Here is a 9,382-nt window from a genome sequence, read left to right on the forward strand (position 1 = left end):
ATATGAAAGTATTGAAATAATTTGGGGCTGTAGGAAATGAAGAGTGTTGGACCTTAAGTCAGGAAGACCTGAGTTCAAATCCAGCCTCAGACACTTACTTGACCCTGGGCAAGTCACCTAACTTCTCTCTGCCTCAGTTTTCTCATATGTACAATGAGGATAATGATAATATCGACTTTCCAGATTGTTGTGAGGATAGAATCACCTAATATTTGTAAAGTGGTTTGCAAAACTTTAAGCGCTGTCCAAATGCTTGCTAGCTGGCTAGCATTCAACTGAAACTTCTCCCTCTAAAGTTCATGACCACCTCTTAACTGACCAGTCACATCCCCCTTGATATTTCTTTGACCTTTCATGCTATTGCCTGCCTTCTTGTCCTTCTCATCTCTCCTAGGTTGTGTGATCCTGCTCTCTCCTGGTTCTCGTCTTACCTTGTCCAATCAGGCCTTCTCAGTCTCCTTTGCTGAACCTTGATATAGATCATGCCTGCTCACTGTGGATAGACCCCCAGAGCACTGTACTAAACCCTGTTCTCTTCTTCCTCTACATTCTACCATCAGCTTCCATGAATTCAAGTAAGATGTCCAGGTACATAATAAATATACTGACATTCATATGGCATCTTAATGTCTGCAAAGCACTATAAAATATTCTCTTATTTGATCCTCATAAAAGCCTTGGGAGGCAAGTGCTATTATCCCTATTTTGTTGATGGGGAAACTGAGGCAAATATAGGTTAAGTGACTTGCCTAGTACCACATACAACTAGAGAAAGGATTCAAACTCAAGTCCTCCTTACTTCAAGCCCAGCACTCTATCCCCTGTGAGATGGATGATTCTCAAGTCTTTGATTTCTTTCCTGACCTCCAGTTGCATCTCCAACTCCCTATTGGATGTCCTGAACTGGGTGTCTTGTACACATCTTAAACTTACCATATCCAAAACTGAACTCACGTTCTTTCTGCTGCCCTTGAAGTCACCAGTATCCTTCCCGTCCCCCAGGCCTACAATCTTGGGGTCATCCTAAGTTCTGATTCTCTCTCATCCTGTTCATACCCCATAAGTTGCCATGTCCTATTAATTTTACCTTCGTTGTATCTTTCACATATACCTTCTTTCTTCTGACACGGCCATGACCCTGAACTAGGCCCCTGTCAGGTCATACTCGGACTACTTCAATGGCTTTCTGGTTGGGTGGCCCTGCTTCAGGTCTCCCCCGCACCAGTCCATTCCCTACTCAGCCACCAAAGCGGTCTACCTAAACTGCAGGTCACTCTAAGGCAATCCCTCCATGTGGTAAACTCCAGTGGCTTACTATTCCTTATTGGGTCAAATATAAAATTTTTCTCTTTGGCTTTTAAATTCCTTCATAAACTGGTCCATTCCTAATGTTTTAGTCTTAGAATTTCCTATGTTCTCTGAAATCCAGTGACGCTGGTCTCCTTGCTGGACACTCCATCTCCCAGCCCTGTGCATTTTTGCTGGCTATTCACCATGCCTGGAATGGATTAAATGAGGAAGTTGGGACAACTGGTCAGTTCTTAGTCACTTGTCCAAATGGCTACATTATTGAGTCTTTGCCCAGGGTGATCTTGAGGCCTCATGAAGTTCTCTTCTCACATGCTGTGTGTGATCTCTACCATGGATAAAAAAGGCAAGAAAAAGTAAAGAACGATATCATTTTTTTTAGAAAGCCTGAAATGGGAATTTCTTCCTGGTATTCATTTGGTCTAGAGGATTAAATGAGCCAACTGGACTGCTGATGGATGCACTTTAAAAATAACCTAAGTTGAATTTTAAGTACTTTTCACATAAAGAGAGGAGACCCTATGAGCACCTAGGGATGAGCAAAACATTTCAAATGGTTTTTTAAATGTTTCGTTTTTGGCAAAACTTGATTTAACTCATTTTGCAAGCATTTTGCTCCTCAGACTTCCTCCTCTGCCCAGGGGTATTCCCAAGGAAATTTAATCCACATGTTTTTGATTCATTTACATTTTAAGTCCTAAAAAATGTTACTTTTATATGATCCATTGGATAGCCAAGAAACTTGGAGAGAATTTATTGTCATTACTGTTGTTGTAATAATTATTATTTCATAAAAGTCTTGATGGTTGAAACCAGAGAAGACAGAAAATATGTGTCCTCCTTACTTGGAGGATCCAGAAGGGGCAGGATTGTAGTGGCATTTCCTACCTGCCCCCAGGCAGGAGGGGATTGCAAACAAAAATAAGGGATGGGAGTTCCTTGAAGGCAAGGATTGTTTTGGTTTTGTCTTTTCATTTGTAGGTCCCTAGCTCCCCACAGCCAACACATTAATGTTTATTGATTTGTTGGTGGATATGAGAGAGACTTTGAGGGGGTCAAGAGAAGCAAGTGCCAAGTAAGTGTTAAATTCATTTTGGGGTTCAACCTTCCCTGAAAAACACTGCTGACCTTCATTTGAAGTATCATGAAATTCTTTTCACACATAGTGTGTGCAATCTCTACCATGGAGAGAAAAGGCAAGAATATGGTCATTGTTTTTTTAAAGCCTAACATAGGAATTTATTTCTGCTATTCACTTGGTCTAGTGGAACATGGAATCCCAAGCTGTTCCTGACTCTTGGTCACTTTCAGAGAGATCTCACCATTTTTTCAGAAAAACCCTTTGCCTTTTAGTCCTCATCTAGCCTGTTCACCCAAAAATAAAGCTAATAATTCAACAAACGCATTATATGTGTGAGATACTCTGCTAGCTGCTGAGAATATAAAAACAGAATAAACTATCCCTTAAGAAGATTTAAGTCTATTTGGGGAATGCATATTGTACATAAAGAAGCATAGAAGTATTTATAGCAGCTCTTTTTGTGGTGGCAAAGAATGGGAAATTGAGGGGACGGCCAAAAATGGGGAATGGCTGAACAAGCTGTGATACATGGTTGTAATAGAACACTATTATGCTATAAGAAATGATTAACAGGATGGTTTTAGAAAAACCTGGGAAGACCTATATGAACTGATGTGAAGTAAAGTGTGCAGAAGTAAGAGAACATTGTACACAATAACAACAATATTGTACAATGATCGACTGTGAATGATTTAGGTATTCTAATTAATACAGTGATCCAAGCCAATTCTGAAGCACTTAGAATTAAAAGTGCTCTTGATCTCCAGAGAACTGATGGAGATCATGCAGAATGAAGCATAAGTTGGTCATGTTCTTTATTTTTCTTGTATTTTTTGTCTAACATGGTTAACACGGAAATGTGTTTTGCATGATTTCAAATGTATATTTGATCTCACATTTCTTGCCTTCTCAATGGGTGGGAGAATGGTGAAAGAGAAAGAGAATTCAGAACTCATTTTTGAAAAGAATTTTAAAAAGAAGTAACTATAAATGTTAAATGTATGTATGTGTGTTTATGTGCATGTGTATATACATATGTGTGTATGCATGGGAAAGGGGAAACTGAGGAAAATGTGACCAAGGGTAAATGTGACAGTGCCCCCAGGCAACTCTCTAAGCATAAATTATGGACTTGACAACGTTTATTGATTACAGAAGTTCCTAGCACCAATAAAATTACAGGTCTATACAAAAGACTTGTAATGGACTTCATATTTTCATGTCCTCCCTGGGAGCTCTCTTTAAAGACTAGCCAGCTCAACTCTTTCAGACTCCATATCCCTCCAAACCCCCATGCACACTAATTTGGAATTCCAGGGCTTGTTATGTCTCTCCTTTCCCCTTCCCTCTCTATCTATCTGCAGTCCCCCATTCCCTAGCTTCCTCCAGAGCTCAGGCTTATTTCACTCTCATCTGTCACTTTAGAAATGTGGACTTCGGGAGGTGACTCTACCCCCATAGAAAGCCTTGGAGGAGAGCAGTACCAGAGAAAGGAAGAAAGCTGAAGCTTCTCATAAGCATCAGCCCTCCTGCCACATCACATGCATGTATCAAAACTTGGTTTCTTTCCCTACCCAATAAAGCTGAAGCTCTGTGTACACATAGCCTATGGCAGCTTCCCATCCCGGGAAGTGTTTATAAGGGCTGGCTTGGGCTCTGAGGAAGAAAGCTGGCAGCCAGTTTTCTCTGTTTTTCTCTACACCTCTCTTTTTTGAGAGAGAGAGAAAGAGAAACTAACAAACCAATACAAATTTTGTTCTTGTTGGTAAATAAAAAAAGAAAGAAAGAAAGAAATTACAGGTCTGGACCTGCTGCCTACTTATCCATCAAAAGAAAAAGTCATTAATGACCTATGGTTCTTCTTTTATTCTGGTGATTTCATTTTTATAAAATAACACCTCCCCCCATCATCATCGATAGTCAGCAGTGATGGGGTCTTTATTGTTATCAGTTCTTCTTTAATGATTTCACATATGTCTACTGGGATGATTGCTTCTCCCCTAACTTCTATTTCAGGGAGAGTCAATCACCATGTCTCACTTTGCTCCCTACATTCTGGCTGTCTCTACCTCACCACATTCTACCTCTCTCCAGCCCATTTCTGGAACCAAAAACTGATCAAATTCGGGATAGGTTGTGTCAATCCACTGGCTTAGAGTTCAGTAACTTTTGGGACCATAGTGATATTCTCTCGCCACCACTCCCCTTTGGGCCCTTTTTCCTCCACTGGAATATAAGCTCCTTGAGGGCAGGAACCATCCTTATTTTGCAGTACAGTGTTTAGCACATAGCAAGGGCTTAATTTTCATTCACACAAACTATTTAAGTAGCATCAGTCTATAACAAAGGTTCAGATTATTAGAATACGTAAAGGTTCGGTAATAAAATATTTTTGTTCATAGATTTAGAGCTAGACCTTCAGTAAAGTCATACCTTCTTTTTGTTGATGGTGGGGGTAGTGGTAGTGGTACTAAGTCATGTCCAACTCTTTGGGACCTCATTCAGGGTTTTTTTGGCAAAGATACTGGAGTGATTTGCCATTTCCTTCTCTGGTTCATTTTACAGATGAGGAAACTGAGGCAGACAGGATAAAGTGATTTGCCCAGGGTTGCACAGCTAGTAAGTATCTGAGGTTGCATTTGAACTCAGGTCTTCCTGACTCCAGGTCCAGCACTCAATCCACTGTGCCACCTAGCTGTTCCTCCAAGTAGATACATGATTGGTTTGCCATTTCCTTCTCCAGTTCATTTTACAGATGAGGAAACTGAGACAATGGGGTTAAGTGACTTGCCCAGGGTCACACAGCTAGTAAGTGTCTGAGGCCAAATTTGAACTCGGGAAGATGAGTCTTCCTGACTCTAGAACCAATGTTTTATCCACTAAGCCATCTAGCTGCCTACTTTCTTTTTACAGGTGAGGAAACTAAGGCCTTAGACTAGAGAGACTAAATGGCTTGTATCTATTACTCAAGTAGTAAGGGTGAGCATGGAAATTTTGAACTAGGTTCTGATTTTTTGTTTAATATTTTAGAAATATTAACTCATTTTAAAATAACAATAAGAAACCTATTACATGTTAACATAAATCAAACATTTATATGAAATATAATTAGCTTTTCCAAAACAAAAATAAATGCTGAGAAGAGTGGTACTGTTTTATATATTTTTGCTAATCTCTTTCAAGTCTGGCTTAAGAAAAAGCAGCTGGATTCTCATATCTGCTTCTGTATCTGTTATGACACTTTCCTTCTGTGGAGATATATGAAGAAAATCTGGCCTCACACAGATAGGTGTTTGGAAAAGGGAAAGAGTATTTTAATAGACAAGTAAGGTCCTGGTGTGATTATGAAAATAGTACCGACTTTGGGGAAACTTGTAGACCCCCAATAACCCAACAACCATAATTTAAGAACTACTGTTCCGGACAACTCTCTGTGCCTGTAGATTGACAAGAAGACACCCACCTGTATTGACAGAAGAACTTTTCTTACCCAGGAGTTCTTTATAGTAATGAAATCACAGGTCCTGTTTATGTCCTAGGCATATGTCATTTTTCTCCCTTGGAGACTGTAAGCTCTTTGAAATGAGGTCTTATCATTCTTGTGTCTCCCCCAGGGTCTCATTCAGTAGTTTGTACATAGTATGCATTTTTTCTTTTTTAAAAAAGAATCTATTATATATTTTAACATTTAAAAAAAATTTTCAGTCCTAAATTCTCTCCCTTCCTCCTAACCCGTTACCTGCTCATTGAGAAGGCAAGAAATGTGATATTAATTACACATGTGAAATCACACAAAACATATTTTCATATTAGCCATGTTGCAAAAAAAGGATAAGAAAAATAAAAACATTTTTTAAAAGTCTGCTTCAATCTGTACTCAGACTCCATCAGTTCTTTCTCTGGAGCTAGACAGCATTTTTCATCATAACTCCTTTGAAATTGTCTTGAACCTTTATGTTGATCAAAATAGTAAGCCATTCTTAGCTGATTGTTGTACAATATTCCTGTTACTGTTTGCAAGGTTTTCCTGGTTCCGCTCCCTTCACCTGATTTTTTTTCCTGAGTCTATTATTACTGTTCTTATTTGGCCATGACAGATGTCTTCTGCAAGATATAAGGAAATGGCCTTACCAAATCAAAACATTTCAGGAATGGGAGTTGGAAAGTAAAAAGGATAAGGAAGATGATGATGATGGTGGTGGTGGTGGTGGTGATGATCATGGTGATGGTGGTGGTGATGATGGTAATGGTGGTGATGGTGATGATGATGGTGGTGATGGTGATGGTGATGGTGATGATGATGATGATGGTGATGATGGGGATGGTGATGGTGATGGTGGTGATGGTGATGGTGATGATGGTGATGATGATGATGATGATGGTGATGATGGTGATGATGATGATGGTGATGATGGTGATAATGATGATGATGGTGATGGTGATGGTGATGATGACAACGATGATGATGATGGTGATGATGGTGATGATAATGGTGATAATGATAATAATGATGACAATGATGGTGATGATGGTGATAATGATGGCGATGGTGGTGGTGATGATGGTAATGGTGGTGATGATAATGATGATAATGATTAATGATGATGACAACGATGGTGATGATGGTGATGATGATGATGATGGTGATGGTGATGATGATGATGATGATGACAACGATGGTGATGATGGTGATGATGATGATGACAACGATGGTGATCATGGTGATGATGATGATGATGGTGATGATGGTGATGATGATGATGATGGTGATGGTGATAATGATGATGATGATGATGACAACGATGGTGATGATGGTGATGGTGGTGGTGATGATGGTAATGGTGGTGATGATGATGGTGATGATGATGATGACAACGATGGTGATGATGGTGATGATGATGATGATGGTGATGATGATGAGAATGATAATGATGATGATGATGATGATGATGATGATGATGATGATGACAACGATGGTGATGATGGTGATGATGATGGTGATGGTGGTGGTGATGATGGTAATGGTGGTGATGATGATGGTGATGATGATGGTGATGATGGTGATGATGGTGATGATGATGATGATGGTGATGATGACAACGATGGTGATGATGGTGATGACGATGATGGTGATGATGGTGATGATAATGATGATAATGATAATGATGATGACAACGATGGTGATGATGGTGATGACGATGATGGTGATGATGATGATGGTGGTGATGATGATGGTGATGATGATGATGGTGGTGATGAAGATGATGGTGATGATGATGATGGTGATGGTAATGATGATAATGATAATGATGACAATGATGGTAATGGTGGTGATGATGATGATGGTGATGATGGTGATGATGGTGATGATGATGATGATGGTGATGATGACAACGATGGTGATGATGGTGATGACGATGATGGTGATGATGGTGATGATAATGATGATAATGATAATGATGATGACAACGATGGTGATGATGGTGATGACGATGATGGTGATGATGATGATGGTGGTGATGATGATGGTGGTGATGATGATGGTGGTGATGAAGATGATGGTGATGATGATGATGGTGATGGTAATGATGATAATGATAATGATGACAATGATGGTAATGGTGGTGATGATGATGATGTGATGATGATGATGGTGATGATGATGATGATGACAACGATGGTGATGATGATGATGATGATGACAACGATGGTGATGATGGTGATGATGATGATGATGGTGATGGTGGTGGTGATGATGATGATGACAACGATGGTGATGATGGTGATGATGATGATGATGGTGATGGTGGTGGTGATGATGATGATGATTGATGATGATGATGACGATGATGACGACAATGATGATGGTGGTGGCAGTGAAGATGACAGCAACAACAGCAAACAACCCAATCAAAGTCTAAACCATTGTCCATGCATTGTAATGAGGTCATGGGGACAGCACTGGTAAGGTATTGGAATGCCAGAGTGATGTGCAGTAGGGACTTTGCATGCCCTAAGACTATTAACAATTACCTATTAAGGCTTAGCAAAAATACTGAAATCCCAACAGGCTGGTCTCTTATGTTACTACTTCTAAGTTTGGCACACTGATCAGTGTGATATAACCATGTCTAAGAGTCAAAAAAGTGAATAGATTGGTATAGGATTATAGGTTAGTGCTACTTGGACAGAGCCTGGAATCAGGAAGATTCATCTTCCTGAATTCAAATCTAGCTTCAGACATGTCTAGCTGTGTGACTCTCAGCAAATTACTTAACCCTGTTTGCCTCAGCTTCTCATCTGTAAAATGAGTCAGAGAAGGAAATGTCAAACCACTCCAGTATCTTTGCCAAGAAAACCCTAAAAGGGGCCATGCAGAGTCAGGAATGACTCAACAACAAGCACCAACTTTGAGCCATTGTAATGGTCACTTTGACCAAGAGACTAATGGAACAAATGGCTTGTCTTTTTTCTGGTGTCACAAGATGGCAAGATGCACTAGATCAAAAAAGAAATAGCAATAACCCAGCTGCTAGAAATGCTTCAGTACAGATGGCACTGACCATTAAGGTAGACAACCCACGATTATATATGAAATGAACTGGAGACACGAATATTTTCATTAGTGGCTGGTATTGATCATAACAAAATTGGATACTGGGCAAGAGGCTCAGCTACCTTTTTGTCAATAGCACATTCAACTTCTACTCACAAAATATTGTACCAATGGAAGGTGGTTTAAAAAAATCCTAAGCCTAGATTAGAGGAAGAGATAAAATTAAGGAACTATTACAGTCTCAGGTAAATTTGAAGAGTCTGAAGTCACTAAAAGTCTTCTTAATGCAAATACCAGAAATTAACTGAATCTAATAAAATTTGATGATGAAAACCTCAGTTATACATCAAAGAATTTTGGAGAAGGAGGTTGGCACACTTAGACTGGAGCTCCAAAAATACTTTTTTGAGTTGGACAGAATGATTGTATACAGAGTA

Source organism: Trichosurus vulpecula, chromosome 6 (genome assembly GCF_011100635.1).
Source record: "Trichosurus vulpecula isolate mTriVul1 chromosome 6, mTriVul1.pri, whole genome shotgun sequence".
Lineage (NCBI taxonomy): Eukaryota > Metazoa > Chordata > Mammalia > Diprotodontia > Phalangeridae > Trichosurus > Trichosurus vulpecula.